The sequence below is a fragment of the Canis aureus genome, chromosome 30 (genome assembly GCF_053574225.1).
Source record: "Canis aureus isolate CA01 chromosome 30, VMU_Caureus_v.1.0, whole genome shotgun sequence".
In the NCBI taxonomy this organism is placed as follows: domain Eukaryota; kingdom Metazoa; phylum Chordata; class Mammalia; order Carnivora; family Canidae; genus Canis; species Canis aureus.
The window spans coordinates 35,939,658-35,958,557 of NC_135640.1; the positions used below are offsets into that span (position 1 = coordinate 35,939,658).

An 18,900-nucleotide genomic window follows, 5' to 3' on the forward strand; every position below is an offset into this window, starting at 1 on the left:
GGAGACAGGATATGACAAAGAGGAATGAAATGCAGGCCCCCGTCGTTAAGGAGCACATATAAACTACCTTATAACGTGGCTGTGTCTCCACAGCCCAAGTGGAGGCAAATGCAAGGAAATTCTGGACCAGGTAGCTTCAACGGCGCCCCCTAGCTCCGCACAACCCCAAACCCTCTGGGCTCAGCCCAGATAATCTATCTACCTGTGAGTGGTTGGTTAGCTACCGAGGGCATTGCCTCGCTGCTCACAGTGCTTCCAGATACGGAAGTACTTTTTCACCAAGAGTTGTTTATTAGATTTTCTTTTTAAAGAGTACTTACCTGTTACATCACTTCTGATGAACACTTCTAAATTTATATACCACTTATTTAAAAAAAAATAACAGTTTCGTTGAGATATAATTCAAATACCATAAATTCACCCTTTTCAAGTGTAAGAGTCAGTGGTCTTTTTTTTTTTTTTTTAAAGATTTTATTTATTTATAAGAGACCCAGAGAGAGAGAGACACACAGGCAGAGGGAGAAGCAGGCTCTATGCAGGGAGCCTGACGTGGGACTCGATCCAGGGACCCCCGGATCACACCCTGGGCTGAAGGTAGTGCTAAACCGCTGAGCCACCAGAGCTGCCCGAGTCAGTGGTCTTAATATTTAATATATTCACAGACTTGGGTACCTGGGTGGCTCAGCTGGTTAAGTGTCTGACTCTTGATTTCAGCTCAGGTCATGATCTCAGGATCGTGAGAGCCTGGGATGGGCTCCACGCTGAGTGTAGAGTCTGCTTGAGATTCTTTCTCTCTCCCTGTCCCTCCCCCATGCGTGTTTGTTACACAGTGGTAGGTAACAATGAAGCTGAGGAATCATGGGACATACCACTTTTTAGGGAAGAGACGGGTTACGAATGGATCTTAGAGAATCTTAAATCTGCTTATATGTGTGCGCACTCCCTGTCTAAAATAAAGATAAATACGCATTCACGGAGTTGGGCAATATCCACCACTATCTGATTCCAGAACATTCTCATCACCCCAAAAAGAAAATCCCTACCCATTAGCAATTGCTCACCATCCCCCCCACCCCATCTCCTGGCAACCACCAATTTACTCTGTATCTCTATGGATTTGTCTGTTCTAGACATTTCATATAAATAAAATTATATACAGCGTGGTCTTTTGTGTCTAGCTTCTTTCACTAAGCATAATATTTTCATGGTTCATCCATGTTGCATGTGTATCAGAACTTCATTCTTTGTCATGACTGAATAATATTCCACTATACAGACAGACTACATCTTGTTTATCCATTCATTCATCCATTGATAAGGATCTGGGTTGTTTGGCTACTGTGAATAGCGATGCGTGTGCACACAAGTTTTTGTGTGGACCTGTTTCACTTCTCTTGGGTGGATATTTAGGAATAGACTGGCTAATTAATTAAACTCCATGTCTAATCTTTTAAGGCTGCCAGACTGTTTCCCATTTGGCTGCCCCATTTCATATTCCCACTAGTAACATACAAGGATTTCCAATTCTCCACCTCCTCACCAATACTTCTGTTTTCTTTGTTTTAGCTGTCCTTGTGGGGCTGACGTGGCATCCCTCTGTGGGGCTACTTGTCCCTAAGGAAGTCACTATCATCACGTCCTGCTGCAGTGGAGAAAGGAAGGTCGGTCCTGATGGGGGGTGAGAGGTCTCCCTCCAAGCTCCAAAAGCTCATGCCCAGCCTCCCAAATCTAATCAATTACTGTCCCACCAAAGCAATGCTGTCTCTGCTTGTATAAAGGAATAAAGAAGTACATGTGTTTAGTTAGGTATTTAAGTAATTTGTAATATGGGATGGGATCTTCCCATGAGGTGAAGACTAAGTTTCTTCTTGAACGCCTTCTCTGTAATACTTAATCTGGGCATGGAGAGCATGCCAGGCATTGTTCTAGAGCTTCACATAGTTCATTTAACCCAGATGACAACAGTAAGCTAGATTTTCTTTCTCTAATTTACAATTCAGAAAATGAAATAGAGAAGTGAGGTGCTGTTCACACTGCCACAGTCACCCAGGGAGTACAGTTGGTTGTCAATCTTGGGCAACCCAACTGCATGGCCCCAAGGAAAGAATGAGCCATTAACTCACTGCTACTTCCAGGAGCAGATGCAACCATGCCGTTCAAGAGCCAGAAACGGGCATGAGGGAGTGAAAATGCAGGATGCACAGAGGGGGGTAATTCTCCAACCCTTTCTTGCCATCCACAAAGCTCATCTTGCTAGGGAATGCTTCACAAAATTATAGGATGGAAGATGGAAAGGAGATAAGAATACAGAGGAAATAAGATCAGCCACAAGTTGGTAACTGCTGATGGCAAGTGATAACACACAGGAGTTTCACTAGAATATTCTGTTTCTGTATGTATTGGAGATTTTCTATGCTATGATAGTAAATTGTGGTGTCAAAATGTTTCCCTTGAAATATTTATTAATCACAAAGGGAAAAACAGAATCCTGGCAGATGCCACCCTACCCTGGTGATCAAGGTTGGCATCATGCCACAGATATCATGCACCAAGATGATGTAACAAGAAGGCTATCACTTGTGATACTCATCTCCAAATGCACAAACTCAATCTAATCCTAAGAAGACATGAGACAGACCCAAACTGAGAGGCATTCTATCTCAAAAGTGTCAAGGTCGTGAAAGACAAGGGACCAATAGTCACAAATTAGAAGACACCAAGGAGACATGATGAACCATGCAAGGTGACATCCTGGATTGGATGAAACAGGAAAAAGGTATCAGTGGAAAGACCAGTGAAAACCAGTAAGTTCTGCAACATTGGTTAACAGCTGTCCAGAAAGGAGTTAACACAGGACCTTACGCTACCCTTAGAAAGGCCAGCTTACAAGGTGGTCCTTGATTGGCTTCTGGGAACTTGGATTTCTCACCATTTCCTAACTTACAGGGTGGCTTACTGTTTCTGTGCTGTCTGTTCAAACAATATGGCTTATGCTGAACATTCTCTTTCCTTCTGGGAGTATAAAATTTTGATGTGAACCAGGCGGAGAGTACTTACATGACCCGGCCCCAATAACAACCCTGAGCACTGTCTCTAATGAGCTTCTCTGATAGATAGTATTCTGTGTCTGTTGTCCACTGCTCATTGCTGGGGAAATTAAATATGTCCTATTGAACCCATGGGAGAGGACACTGGGAAACTTGCACCCAGTTTCCTCCAGGCCTCACCCATACACCTTTCCCCTTTGCTGATTTTGCTTTGTATTCCCCCCACTGTAATAAACAATAGCCATGAGTAGCACTGCATGTCCTATGACTTCTCCTAGAAAATCGGTGGGGTTGGTCCTGCGAGCCCCCACCAGAGTAACTGTACTGAGGTGAATGTCTTCTTTTTGATACACATGCTGTGGTTTTGTCAGATCTTAACATAAGTGGAAGCCAGGAAGGTGAAAGCTTTATAGAAATTGTTTTTGCATAATCCATTAATTATTTCAAAAAATTAATTTCACTTTTTCTTACTCTACCAGTAATTCATGTCTGTTACACAAAATTTGGAAAATAAAGGAGAACATAAAGAACAAAATAAGAATTCCTAAGAATGCTCTCTTTCCAAGAAGAGGTCAATGCTAAAAATGACTCTTCTCCTAATAGATTTCACATCCACCAATTGGTCTCCCCAGAAGGCTGTAGAGAAATAGTTTGGGGTGATACTACAATGATGCAGTAGGGAAGGAGGTTTTAGTAAAACAAAGTCAGACTTGACGGGTCTCACCAGGTTTAGTCAATACACTGCAGCTACGGATAATAAGCTGCCCCCTTTACCAGCAAAAAACTGTGTCTGAAATTAATGATGGAAAAATGAAATGTAAACCAGCAGAGCATATAAAGATGCTACAGCAAACTGGGATAGGTAGCAATATAAAACATTTTTTTAAGTTGATTCTGGGGGCGCCTGGATGGCATAGTCAGTTAAGCATCTGACTCATGATTTCAGATCAGGTCGTGATCTCAGGGTGGTGAGATTGAGCCCTGAGTCAGGGTCCATCTGGGAATGGAGCCTACTTGGGATTCTCTCCCTCTTCCTCTCCCCCTCTCATACTCCTTCTCCCTCTCTCTCTCCTCTCAAAGAAAAAAAAAAAAAAAACACAGTGGATTCTTATGCCAGAAAACAAGGAATGGTTCAAGACACGGTGATGTGGATCCATCAAAGGACACAGGAATTATCTTGAAGGGGAATTATTCTTGGGCCAATCTGGGACACTGTGTGCACCAAAATAATACCTAATGCATTATAAGCCCTTGGACAAAATTAAAATCCACACATTTGTACTGACATAAACAAATGAATGAATAAAGAATAAGAAAAGCTATTTCTTTTTTAAGATTTTATTTTTAAGTTATCTCTACACCCAACATGGGGCTCAAACTTACAACCCCAAGATCAAGAATACTGTGCTCCACCAAGGAGCCAGCCAGGTATCCCAAGAAAAGCTATTTCTTCCAAACAATGTCAACAAATAGAGTAAAAGAGAATCTCGTCATTTTGCCACCTGATTTCTGCAAGAATCATAATAAAAGTATGGAGTGAAAAATAAATAAATAAATAATAAATAAACAAACAAATAAATAAATAAATAAATGGAGTGAAAGTCTGGACTAGCCTCAAAGCGTCTCCCTCACAGATGACCTATTTATATACAAAAGGAAAGCAATGATGTGCGGGTGAACGTGAACCTCATGCGGGACAGCTGGCGCCCTGAGCCTCCCAATGGGATGCCCTGAGGACGTGACATCACATGGGTTGTGTTCCTGCCCCCAAAGGCTTGAATCAAATCCTATATTCTTCCCCACGTCAATACCAGGATGACAAAGGAAGGCTGGGGGAATGCTCCAGATTATATGAGACTCCAGAGATGCAGCCACACATGCAATGAGCGATTCTGGAATGGGGTTAGATGACCACAGGGGATGTGGCTGACAACGGGCAATGTGTGGATACACACTATTGGAAAAAGACTTTGAGGGGCGCCTGGGTGGCTCAGTCGGTTAAGCCTCTGCCTTCGGCTCAGGTTGTGATCCCAGGTCCTGGGATGGAGCCCTGCATCAGGCTTCTCAGCAGGGAGTCTACTCCTCCCTCTGTCTCTGATCCTACCACCTGCTCCTGTTCTCTCTCCCTCTCTCTCTCAAATGAATAAATAAAAAATCAGGAAGGAAGAAAGGAAGGAAGGAAAAAGAAAAAAGAAAAGAAAAGAGAAAGAAAATGACATTGTACCAATATTAAACATGCTGAGTTACACGATGTGCTGTAGTTACACAAGAGAAAGTCTTGTTCTTAACATGTAGAGTTAAGAGGGCATGAGGGCTCAGGATACACATATACTCACAACACGTGTGTACTCATTCATTGACTGAAAAAGAGAAAGCAAATGTGGCAAAATGTTAGCAACTGGTGAATCTTTATGCTTATCTTTCTTTTAAAATAGGAAGCTTGAAGTATTGCAAAAACGGACATGGAAAGCAATGAGGTGTTCAAGGATCCCAGCAGACCTTGCAATCACACTAAGTCCCGCAAAGGAATGGGACGGGGCATCTGGGCCACACAGGGCTGGAGCAGTGGTTCAACGTGAAGCCACACAATGGAGAATTAAAAGTGTCGAATACACAACTGATGAATTCTTCAAATCTCCATCTAAAACTAATGATGTAAAAAAAGATAAAAATAAATAAAACTAATGACGTACTCTATGTGACTAATTGAATTTAAATTTAAAAAATTAAAAATAGTGATTTCTGGGTGGCCCAGTAGTTGAGCCATCTGCCTGACTCAGGTCATGATCCCAGGTCCTGGGATCGAGTCCCACATCGGGCTCCCCGCAAGGATCCTGCTTCTCCCTCTGCCTATGTCTCTGCCTTTCTCCATGTGTGTCTCATGAAGAGATAAATAAAATCTTAAAAAATAATAAATTAGGGACACCTGGGTGGCTCAGTGGTTGAGCATCTGCCTTCGGCTCAGGGCGTGATCCCAGGATTCAAGATTGAATCCCACATTGGGAACTTGATCCCGGTACTCCAGGATCATGCCCTGAGCCGAAGGTAGACCCCCAACCACTGACCCACTCAGGCGTCCCCAAAAAATTAGAAATTAAAAAAAAATAAAAGCATCAAATACAATTGTATATTAACTAACTGGAATCTAAATAAAAACATTAAAAAAAAAAACTGTCAAAGACAAAGGGATTAGAAGACAGGCGGCTGCTATCAAAAGCCACAGTGGCCATCCGGGAGAAGGCTTGGACCCCGGCAGAAGATGAGAGAGGGGCCCAGCCAGAGCTCCACAGGACCAGCAGTGAGGGCCCCCTCCGGAGACTCCTGTGACTGAGATCGCATCACCAGGTGGACTCTGTGCCCTCAGACAGGAGGGGAGGCAGAGGGAGGCATGATTACCTGTGAGGATGAATCTACTGACCTTCTCTGGCCTTGGCTCCTTCACCTACACAATAAGAGGAAGGGGAGGAAGGCACTGAAAAGCCCGTTAGTACATCAAAGTGCTCAATAAAGACCTCTTGCTGACTCCTGCACAACTGGAAAGGCAAAAAACGAGAGGAGGCCGCGAGAGAGGGGACCCAATAGAAGAGACACAAAGCACCATCCCAGGGAGGTAGCAGAGGGGATGTCTCCAAATAGCGACAGTGCAGCAGCCCTAGAGGAAGGCTTCAGGAAAGGAAAACTGAAACCAACCAATGCAGTTAAGGATTTGGGAAATAACTTTGGTAAATTTCATTAAGTGTTGGGGGGGAGGGTGTATACACAATTCAGTGGCTTTTAGTGTATCCTCAAAGTCACAGAACTACCATCACTGCGTATTTCCAGAATATTCTTATCAACTCCCCCCAAAATAACCACCTACGCATTAACATTCAATCCCTGCACCTGCCAACCCCTGGCAACTACAATAATCTTACTTTGCGTCTCTATGGATGAGCCTATTCTGCACTTTTTAAAAATATTTTATTCATTTATTCATGAGAGACACAGAGAGAGGGGTAGAGACACAGGCAGAGAGAGAAGCAGGCTCCCTGTGGGGATCCCGATGTGGGACTCGATCCCAGGACCCCGGGACTATGACCTGAGCCAAAGGCAGACACTCAACCACTGAGCCACCCAGGTGCCCTATTCTGGAAATTTCATATGAAGGATCATACAACGTGCAGTCTTCTGTGACCGGCATTCCCTTACTCAGCATAATGTTTCCAAGTCCATCCATGTGCAGTATGGACAAGTGCTTCATTTCCTTTTATGGCTGAATAATATTCCATTGTGTGGATGGACCATGTTTCATTACTGCATTCATCTACTGATGGGCATTGGGTTGTTCCACCAATCGGCTACCATGAATAATATGGCTATAAATATCCACCTACAAGTTTTATGCAGACCCACCCATGTTTCATTTCTCTTGGGTAGATACCTACCTGTCCAGCAGCTGGGTCACAAGGGAGCTCTATGTTTCATCTTTGGAGGAACTGCCAGACTGTTTCTTCCAAAGTCACTGTAACATTTTCCATTGGCACCAGCAGTGTATGAGGGTTCTAATTCCTCCACATACTCACTCATACTTCTTCCTGTGTGTCTCTTTTATTATAGCCATCTTCGTGGGGGAGAGGTGGCCTCTCCTTATGGTCTTGATTTGCACTTTCTTGACCGCTAATGATGTTGAGCATCTTTTCATGTGCTCATGACCAGATCTGTTTTCCCTCAAAATTTTCTAAGATTTTCTGTATTCTTTAATCTCACATTCTGCCCTACAAGCTCAGAAATGCTCGGCATCCGTGTCTCTCACCCTCCTGCTCTCTGCGTTTTCCCACCTCACAGCCATAGCCTGTGAGCCCTACAGAACCTGTAATCTCAGCTTTCAGACCTGGAAGGGGATGAAAGAACCTCTAATCAAGCACTTATATGTTTGACAGACAAGAGAAGGAAGCAGGCAGGGGCAGGGCCGGGTGGCTTGGCAAAGCAAAAGCAACTCAGTGATGGATGAAGTGAAGCCCCAAGGTCTCTGGACGATTCTTTCCACCAAGCCAAGCCACACCCCTAAGTCAACACTTGCCATTTCTTAACTGCCACAAATTCCCCAAATCCCACAAGCCAAAAATGTACACGCAACCATAATACGAGTGCTCATTACTCTCCCAGGCCTGGTGTGGCACACACAGAACGCTAATCCTGCCTCTGGGTGTGTGTAGTCGGGGGGGACACATGGCACACGGGCACCAGTGTGATGTCAAGATGCATAAGGGTCTAAGGAGAGAGCTCCTGACTCTACCTGGAGACATGGATGAGGCATCCAGAGTACACAGCTGACCGAGCTTGCCCTGTGAGCATGAAGCAGATAGGAAATAGTGGGGAAGGCAGTTAGGCAGTGGGACTAGCACATTCAAAGATCCAGTTTCAGGACACAGCAGGTGTTTTCGTGAAACTGAAAGTAGCAGCAGGGTCACGGGCAGGGTCGTAGGCAGACCCGGGCTGAAAAGAAAGGCTGGAGCCAAGTGGCATGCTACAGGTTGGGCTTTTGTAGAGGAAATGCAGACCTTGTGAGCTTTTGAGAAAGGAAGGGAAGTGATCAAATGTGCACTTCAAGAGATCACTGGAGAGACTGCATCCCTGAACATCGTGCACATAGATTTTTTTTTTCAGCAAAGTTATAAAAACTGAAAATTACTATAAAACAACACATAAACTTGTTCAACATTCTCTTTATATTATTTCCTCTTTGAGTAGTTGTGCTGCCCAAGACCAACTAGTGCCTTTCAACCTTCTACCCTGGAGTGAAGAAATGCTACTATGACTTGGGGAACTCTGCTATGTGCCCCAAAGCAGTGGTCTTCAGATCTTTAGCTTGCATATCACCCTAAAAATTCATAAAAAACTATGTCTTGCATATTTTTAAGTTAACATATAATGGCTTTCAGTATAAGCTTGGATAGCTCCAAAGGCTGGAATCTCTGGCTTAGGGTAGACATTGATATTTTAAATAAAACTAGTGTACCACTCTTAAATGTATTCAAAGGAATCAAAGTGCCACAAAAATGTGTTGCCCACAATCATCTATTTAAAAAGTACATGAACAGGGGCACCTGGGTGGCTCAGTCGAAGTGTCTGCCTTCGGCTCAGGTCGTGATCCCAGGGTCTTGGGATCGAGTCCCACATTGGGCTCCTCACAGGGAGCCTGCTTCTCCCTCTGCCTGTGTCTCTGCCTCCCTCTGTGTGTCTCTCATGAATAAATAAATAAAGTCTTTTAAAAATATTTTTATTGCGGGGATCCCTGGGTGGCTCAGCGGTTTAGCACCTGCCTTCAGCCCAGGGTGTGATCCTGGGGTCCTGGGATCGAGTCCCGCATCAGGCTCCCTACACAGGGCCTGCTTCTCCCTCTGCCTCTGTCTCTGCCTCTCTCTGTGTGTGTCTCTCATGAATAAATAAATAAATAAGTAATCTAAAAAAATTTTTATTGCAAGTTGATTTAGAGTTATAATTATCAATAGTAGAGAACTGATCAAAATATTGACATTTCAAATTTTGATAAAAATCATACACCTTAAAACTTGGAATCCACTGGAAATACATCTGTTAGGAAATGAATGGGCCCTTCTTCTTTATTGCATCCATGGCTGGATATTCCTTATTGCTTATGAGAGAGGAGACAACAGCAAGCCCATCCCTTCTTTCCACTTTCACACATTAAACACTGAGAAACCTTATTCACATACGTAAGTATGGGGAAATAGAAGGAGTTTTATTACAGCAAGGTCACTCAACTCTTTAAACTCCTTCCAACACATTTGCCAAAAATCACACCCTTATGTATCATCGAAGAATCTTTTTTTAATGACCTGTCAGCTGACAGATGCGGTAGGTCTTCCTTCAATTTTGTCTAAAGACCTGGAAATCACCCAAGGGGCAGAAAGGAACAGCCACCTGGTGGCATTCACTTTCTGACATCAATATTTCACACTGCTCTTCTGTTTGCCACCCCAGAGGCTATGCTCCAGCTCGGGCAAGCCTCCATCCATAACAAAAAGGGTGGGTGGGTGCGTGGGTGAGTGTGGATAAAAACCCACCTGAGGCCCCACCGCAGGTGTGGATTTCAGGGACGAGTCCACACAGGGGCTCAGGGTCTGGAATCTGAACCCTCCCCACTCGCAGACCCCAGAAAGCACCGCTGAAAGACCACTGCTCCAAGGCACGCATGGGCAGACCACTGTCTACCACTCAGGTTAAACCTGTAAAGGAGGCTTTGCTCCTATTGACACCAAGAGTGGACAGGGAAGCAGGAACACAGCAAGGCCAGAAAAGGGTGAAAAAGAAAAGATCAAGAAGGGCTTAAAAAAAAACAACAACACTGAGCTGAGCTCCACAAATCAGAACTCCGCCACCTGTCCCCTGAAAGTCCATGAAACGGGGCGCCTGGGTGGCTCAGTGGTTGAGCGTCTGCCTTGGGCTCAGGGCGTGATCCTGGGGTCCTGGGATCGAGTCCTGCATCGTGCTCCCCACCGGGAGCCTGCTTCTCCTTCTGCCTGTGTCTCTGCCTCTCTCTCTCTCTGTCTCTCATGAATAAATAATAAAATCTTAAAAAAAAAAAAAAGTCCATGAACCGAAAGTGTTCACCTTCCTCAGCTGTCCCCTTGCCAGTCCCTGCTTCTCCCTCACTGCACCCCAGAATCTCTCTGCAGAATCTCTTTGCACACAGTGTTGTGTTGTTGTTCTGAAAACAAAAGGCCATCATTTCAACCCCAGGGCTTCCAAACAAACAGTAGATGTGATAGAACATTCTGACCATTCCATCACCACCATTCTGATACGCTCTCGTAACTCAAAATTATTCCCTTATCATATGCACTTCATATGACATCAGCTACCACACAAGTTTTTAATACACAGTAAGCAGATGGCCCCTGGAACTTCCCTTATATCTCACATCTGGTATTGTACTCCATATAAGGTGCTGAGTCCGATTTTTTAATAAAAACATGGCCTGAGCTTGTAAAAGTTCAAGTAAAATATACCTCTAAAACTGCTGTATTTAATTTCCAGTCATGAAAGTCCAAAATTATTGTAAAATAATACTCAACCTTTTTCATAGATCCGTTCAGCGAAGCTTAAAACTACTTTCCTTTCAGAAAGGAAAAGAGCTTCATAACTAACAGCTTCTTGGGTTCACATGTGCTATCTTACTTTTGTGAGCCTGAATTGTATAAATTTTATAACCTTCCAATCTGGACAAAATTAGTTTGGTTAGTAGTGGCAGAGTAATAAGGCACTGAAGTTTCTGGAGAGCGGCAGGGGGAAGGGAAAGGCAGAAAATGGTGAAGATGAAATCAAATGGGTCCACCTGAGGCTTGGAAGAAATTCATCTTCCTCTAAAATGAGATTCATGAAATTCACGAAATTCACACGCTGGCAAATAAAGACCTCGACACACACACAGGTGACCGTAACCACGCTCTTCTGATCCAACCACCGTTTCGCTTATGTTACGGCACTGTACATGAGGGTGGTGTGTAAGTGCGTCTCTACCAAAAGGGCACAGGTTTGTGCAAAGCTCCAACTCCCAGGCGTGCAGCTGATCCGACCCAAGCAGCTCCGCGTGCACTGCATCTCCCGCTCTGGCCCATGAAAGGCGCAGTTCCTCGAATTTCGAGGACTGTTCTCATGATTTGAGCAAATCCACAGCGGAAACGCAGGGATCACATTCCTTCGATCATAAATTCCTCAAAAGCAATCTTGCTCCCAAGGCAGCTGGTTCTAAATCAAAAGGTAACTTTCATTTCCTTTAAATAATTTGGTTTCATCTTTATCATCTTCAACCGCAGATTTCTAAATTGTTACTAAATTGGGTAACTAAGTAGAAATAAATGAGTATTAGATGCCAGCTATAAAACAAAGTCAAAAAGTGGAGCAGTTTAAAAAAAGAAAAGGTGTTCTGCTCTAACGAATCTACTCAGTAATAAATATTTCTCCGAAGAACTATCAGCCTAGTGTTTTTCTTTCTTTCTTTTTTTCTTTTTTTTTCCTTTTTTTTTTTTTTTTTTTTGAGGGTGGGGAAGGGAGGGTGCTTATTAACTCCCTAGTTATCAGAATTGAAATGCAGGAATCAGCTGACAAGGCCACTGTACAGGAACATGTTCTCTCAAATTCCGGGGGCCAAAGTGTAAACTGGCATATCCACTCAGTTTGGTTGGCAGTTTAAGAAAAGCTATCAAGACTAAAGACACACCCCCGATGACCCAGTTCCCACGGGAGAGAATTATCACACGTGTCCACATCGACCCGGGGGATGTAAGGGCATTGCAACACCAAATCTAAGAGCCTAACTATGCATTAGTAGGAAATACTAAACAAGAGTGGCCTGTTCTTACTGTGGAGTATCACCCGGCAGTGAAGTATCACCAGGCAGTGAAAAGGAACAGGCTGGATTGATACACTGTAGCAGGTGCATCTCCAAGCCTGGTCAATGACACAATATTGCAGCAGCAAAGATAGAGAGCAGTGCCCCCCACCTATCCTCCCTTCTTCCTGGCGCCCCGTACATCTCCTTCCAGCCGGGCTGGCTGGACCAGGCTCTTGCCAAAGGACGGTCGGCGTGTGCCACTCCAGCTCTCCTTAAGAGACCATCCCTGGTCCGCTATTTCCACCCTTTTGCCATTCCCACCAGATAGAACAGCAATGACCAGACTGACCTGGAAAGCCACATGTTAAAGACACAGCGCTACTGTCAGCCTGGTGCCCTGAAAGACTGCAGGGAACACAGCAGCCCAATGACCTAGGCTACTTCTCCTGGACTCTTGTATGAGGCCAAACTGAATACTTTTATTTTTATTTTTTTAAGATTTTATTTATTTAGGGACATCTGGATGGCTCAGTCGGTTAAGTGTCCTCCTTCGGCTCAGGGCGTGATCCTCGAGTCCAGGGATCAAGTCCCACATCGGGCTCCCTGTATGGAGCCTGCTTCTCCCTCTGCCTGTGTCTCTGCCTGTGTGTGTGTGTGTGTGTGTGTGTGTGTGTATGTGTGTGTGTGGGGGGGTGTCTCATGAATAAATAAATAAATCTTTAAAAAAGAAAAGATTTTGTTATTTATTCATGGGAGACACAGAGAGAGGCAGAGACATAGGCAGAGGGAGAAGCAGGCTCCCTACAGGGAGCCTGATGTGGGACCCAGGATCACACCCTAGGGAAGGCAGACGCTCAACTGCTGAGCCACCCAGGTGTCCCAATGTCTTTCTTTTAAAGCCAACTTGTTGCTAGGCCACCTGCTACATAGCAACTTAGTCTTTAATCTCAATATAGACGCATATAGCCAGACACCTGTTACATAACACTATATAGAAAAGTCCTTGAAAAAGATCAACCTCCCAACAGTGATCACAGAGGTGGGAATAGGGGATGGGATGTGTCAGGGCAAAGAAAACAGGACCGGGGTGAATTTTAACATTAGTTGCAATTTTTAATTTTGCAAAATTAAAAGCAAAATACGTTCATGTATTACATCCATCATTTGGAAAATGAAAACAATCTATACAACTGGATGATTTTCAGTACCAATGACATCTTGCCTCTCAATTCTCCACTGAGCCTGTATTTTCATCCCAATGTAACTCTAGCAAATACATCCTTCCACAGAGCAGAAAGAAAATGACCACCAGGGGAATCCCTGGGTGGCTCAGCAGTTGAGCACCTGCCTTCAGCCCAGGGGGTGATCCTGGTGTCCTGGGATCGAGTCCCACATCAGGCTCCCTGCATGGAGCTTGCTTCTCCTTCTGTCTGTGTCTCTGCCTCTCTCTCTCTCTACCTCTCTCTCTCTCTCTCATGAATAAATAAATAAAATCTTTAAAAAAGAAAAAAAAAGATCACCAAAATAAAAATCATAATGGAGAAAAGCATCAAGAAAATATTGTTTGCCTGCCACCCACACCCTGGAAAGGGGGCGGACAACTGCCCCGCATAAGCAGAGAACTGTCTCAATGGAGTGTGGTCCTGCCCGTCTGAGGGTCTCCAGACTCTGGGAGCAGCCCATTCCCCAGGCCAGGAGCGCACTGGCCTTGGCCAGGAGCTGGGGCAGAGGCTTGGGGGTTAATAGCAGCCCCTCCTCCCTACAAGCTGCACTTTTCTTCCCATGAAAACTGGAGAGACTGGAGAGACTGTCTGGGCTCTGATTCCTCGGATTCATGCCTCGGCTGGAATGTTGAAAAGCAAAATCACAACTTTTTTTTTTTTTTTTTTAATGATCTGAGTCCATTTTTTAGGGGAAAGAGGTTTAATTTTAGACAAGTATCTTCCAGCTATCTTCTATGTCCCAGAAAAGAGCTTTCAATTTTCAAATCTCATTTCTTTCCTAGAGATTACCCAAGTAAACTGCATTTCGTGTTTTCAAAACATCCTTTGCCTTAGAAAACAAAACGAAACACTGACAGAAAAAGAAGGTATGCTTAAGAAGTTCCATGGAACTCAGAGAAAAACCACCTCCAATAATTTCTCATCTTTACCAGATTCACTTTGTCCCTATTAAATTATCCAACCCCATAAGAAAGTCTTTTTCTGATGCCACAGCCTTATTTTGTTAATCCTTCACTCGAAATTTGCTGACATCCTTAATCTCGTGTTTATATCGGTGGAGCTGAGCCACAGGCTCTGAGAATATAGCACTGTCTCACGGTAGTACATCATATCGCATCCCCTTAATTTCTAAAAAAAAAGGAAATGGAGGTCATCCCACCTAGAATTATTTTATGAACAATAAGGGAGCCTAATTTCTGGAGGACTAGGACAGAGATAGGAACAGCAGAGACCCTCCCCCCTTTAAAATAAAAGCTCTGAACCCCCCAGTATCTATGGCAACCCCAAACTGCAAAGGATCTAAAGAGTAAAAGCTGCCTGCTGTGGTTTTAAAATAATTCCACACCAAAGCACAAGTGCTGCTCATTTCAGGGACTTGGGAAATTGACACCGAAGGTCCTTGGCAAGATCTGGCTGCTTTCGTTTTGTCGGGAACACAGCCTCTGGCCACCACCAGTCTGACCACTGTGTCTCCTCGGACGCACGTCAGGCTTTTTAATACCATGGAGAAGCATGGGGAGGGGGAAAAGAGAAATTTTGGAAAGTTCTAACCAGTCGGCCTTGTACACAGCCTCAGGAAACAGTCCCCCTCATGGTTATTAGCCATTCGCTCATTACCTTGATTAGTTATTACTCACAATGATTTCTACCCAGAGGAGCACCTTGCTCCTTCCCATTTCCCAGAATATAGGTCACAATTCATGTAAAAACTAGACTATCAAGGAAGAGAAGGAAGGGATGCCTGGGTGGCTCAGTGGTTGAGCGCCTGCCTTTGGCTCAGGGTGTGATCCTGGGGTCCTGGGATCGAGTCCTGCATCGGGCTCCCCACAAGGAGCCTGCTTCTCCCTCTGCCTGTGTCTCTGCCTCTCTCTCTGTGTCTCCCATGAATAAATAAATAAATATCTTAAGAAAAAAAAAAGAAAAGAAAAAAAGGGGAGAAAAAGAAAGAGAAAGAAGATGCATTACTACCTGTGCCATCATTCCATCAATTGTTGGCAAATCGGCTCAATTTGGAGATAATATGGGTTTTCATCTCAGTCTCCTCCCAGAGATCACTGCTAAGGAATGAAGAGTGGAAAGTGTCCCTCAAAGTCTTAAGGGGTGGGGGGGAGGGGTAGAAATTGCTTCACAACAAAACACCACGTTAGGAAAAATATCTTTAAAAAAAAAAGATTTAGTTATTTGAGAGAGAGAGTGCATGCAAGCAGGCGGAGGGGCAGAGGGAGAGAGAATCTTCCAGCAGACTCCTGGCATGAGCCAGGAGCCTGACACAGGCAGGACTCGATCCCACGACCCTGAGATCATGACCTGAACCAAAATCAAGAGTCACACACTTCACCGACTGAGCTACCCAGGCAGCTCATTACAAAAAATATCTTAAAGACTACTTATGAGAAGAATTCCCAATAAAGTGATGAGCTCAAAGACTAAAATCCAAGGGTGCCTGGGTGACTCAGTGGTTGAGCGCCTGCCTTTGGCTCAGGTCGTGATCCTGGAGTCCTGGGATCCAGTCCTGTGTCGGGCTCCACAGGGAGCCTGCTTCTCCCTCTGCCTGTGTCTCACCTCTCTCTCTGTGTCTCTCATGAATAAATAAATAAAACCTTAAAAAGAAAAAATAAAGCATACAAATTCTAATAAAATTGGTATGATTTAAAAAAAAAAAAAAAAAAAGACTAAACTCCAAGCACTAAGAGAAGGCCAGCTCCTCAGTCTACCACGACTGAAAGGACACTGGAGGGCAGAAGCACCTACCCCCCTCACCCGCCTCCGGCTGGAGCCTTGGAGAAGCTCTTTTGAGCAACTGTGGAGTAAAATTACATCAGAATACACATTAATGAGAATATTTTAAATAACGAGAACGCTGCTAATTATATCTTTTCTTTTTAACACGGGATTGAACACTTTACAGCAACCCTGAGACTCGCGTGTGCCCAGCAGGGAGCCTCCTATTCGGCACACACTTGTAAAGGCCATGACAGCAGCCTGGACCATATGAGGTGTGAGAAATGAAAACTTTATGTGCAGACAAATTTAGATTTTTAAAATATTTTCACTAGGGGCATAAATAAAGAGAAATTAGACCCCTGGGATTTCAGAAAACGAGAATACAGACTGTGATTTTTGTTTTAAATTTTAGTACTCAGAATACCCAATACCTAAGGAGTAAATAATCCAGCAAGTCACCAAAAGGAACACTTCAGTGTTAACTTCATACTTTTCATATCCTTTAAGCTGTTTTGTTCCCGGAAGGCGGGGAGGCGGGTGGGGGGGATTGTGTACATTGAAACAAGAGAAAGAATGGTGAAAAATGTTTGAACGTAGGAAGCAACACACATTTCCTTTTATGATGTGCCTCTCCTATGTAACTGGGGATGCCAAGTGTTTACAGAACTCCAACTTTCATGAATTTATTAATTTATTTGTTTGTAAATTTATTTTAAGTATACTATCAGGACTATTTTTACAACTCTTCCCCAGTAATTCACTTATTACAAAAAATAAGAACACATTACAGCAAGGGTGAATTTTGGAGCGTCCGCTCATGTATCCCCCTGCCCAGTAATAGTCTACCATCTATAATCTATTATACTTGCCTTAGTACATACCTACCAACCAGTCTATGCATCCACTTATGCTTCATGCATTTCAACATAAATTTCACATTTCCCCCTCTTAATACTTAAGCCTGCATTTTTAAAAAAGATTTTATTTATTTATTCAAGAGAGACACAGAGAAAGAGAGAAGCAGAGACATAGGCAGAGAGAGAAGCAGGCTCCCTGTGGGGAGCCCGACACAGGACTCGATCCCAGGACCCCAGGATCACGCCCTGAGCCAAAGGCAGATGCTCAACCATTGAGCCACCCAGGTGCCCCTTAAGCCTGCATTTCACTAGATTTCAATATATTAGTTTGTATGTAAAATTTACCTGCAGTGATATCATCACCGGGATCATGACCTGAGCCAAAAGCAGAAGCTTAGCCGCTTAGCCGCCCAGGCGCCCTGTGCATATAGTTTTTGAGATTCCTGCAAGTTGATAGATGTATCAGCAGTCCAACCTTTCTTATTGCTGAGTGATATTCAAGTGTATGAATATGCTACAATGTATCCATTTATGTGTTTGACAGATGTGTGGGCTGTTCCCAGGTTTTGGCTATTAAAAATTAAGCTGCTATGAACAATGACATACAACACGTGTACACACATATTTTCATTTAGCCTGGGTGAATAACTAGGAAGGCAGAGGACTGCTGGCAGAAGGGAAGTACAAGTTTACTTTTATTTAAAAAAAAAAAAAACCTTTATAAAAAAAACCATCATTTTTCCAAAGTGGCTATACCATTTTATATTCCTGCCAACAATGAGATGTTTAGGAATTGTGGTTGTTCCACATCCTCACCAATATTTGATGCGATCAGTCTCTTCTATTTTTAGCTAATCTGGTGGATGTGGGGGTGTGCAGTGGGATCTCATTCTGGTTTTAATTTGCATTTTCCTGAAGACAGAAAATGTTAAGGGTCTTTTCATGTGCTTACGTGGCTGCTGGCATTCCTATTTTGTCAAGCATTGTTCACATGTTATAACTGAGCTGTTTGTCATTTGATTATTCAGTTGTAAATGTTCTTTATGTATCCCAGATACCAGTTTTTGTCAAATATAGGTTTGTGCAAATATTATCTGCCAGCATGTCATTCTATTCATTTTATCACTATCTTTTTGAAGAGCATACCGTTTCCATTTTTATGAAGTCTCACTTGTTAATTGTTTTAATGGTTACTGCTTTTGGTAACCAGTTCATGAAATCTCTGCATACCACTAAAAGTCACGAAAATACTTTATCTTCCTTTAGAAGCATTTTAATTTTAGCTCTTGGATAGCTCTATGATCTATCAAATCAATCCCCGTGTATGATGTGATATAAGAGCTAAGATTCACTTACTTTCCTATGAGGACTATGCATAAGGTTATGCCAGCACCATTTCTTGAAAAGACTTTCCTTTCTCCTTTGGACTGCTTTGACACCAATGACAAAAATCAAATGGCCAATTAAGGGCAGGTCTATTTCTGAAATATACTGTTCTCTTGATCTATCTCTTGTTAATGTCAATATGACATGCCTTAATTATTACAATTTTACAGTTATTCTTAAAGCCAGAAAATATGACTTCTCCAACTTTGTTCTTGTTTAAAATTACTCTCTATTGTAGTGTCCTTGCATTTTTATGTAAATTATATGTAAAATTTAGAATCAGCTTCCACCTTTCTACTAAAACTCCTCTTGTAATTTTGGTTAAA

The 18,900-nt window shown here is 43.3% G+C and overlaps 1 protein-coding gene and 2 long non-coding RNA genes across 9 annotated transcripts in view; 1 reads left to right on the forward strand and 2 right to left on the reverse strand.

Annotated features, from left to right (window-relative positions):
• On the forward strand, positions 1-5,680 carry LOC144301925 (uncharacterized). Its single transcript, XR_013368834.1, has 3 exons — positions 1-130; positions 1,567-1,661; positions 5,483-5,680. It is a non-coding gene; the product is annotated as an uncharacterized LOC144301925 (long non-coding RNA).
• The window catches only part of HLCS (holocarboxylase synthetase), a 225,230-nt gene that overhangs the window by 109,516 nt on the left and 96,814 nt on the right, over positions 1-18,900 (reverse strand). The gene's annotated exons all lie outside the window — the stretch shown is intronic.
• The window catches only part of LOC144301924 (uncharacterized), a 27,572-nt gene continuing 13,041 nt past the window's right edge, over positions 4,370-18,900 (reverse strand). Inside the window, exons 2-4 of the long non-coding RNA XR_013368833.1 lie at positions 6,466-6,580; positions 5,272-5,407; positions 4,370-4,556 (exon numbers count right to left, since the gene is read on the reverse strand). This is a non-coding gene — a long non-coding RNA (uncharacterized LOC144301924). The remainder of the gene's footprint in view (positions 4,557-5,271; positions 5,408-6,465; positions 6,581-18,900) is intronic.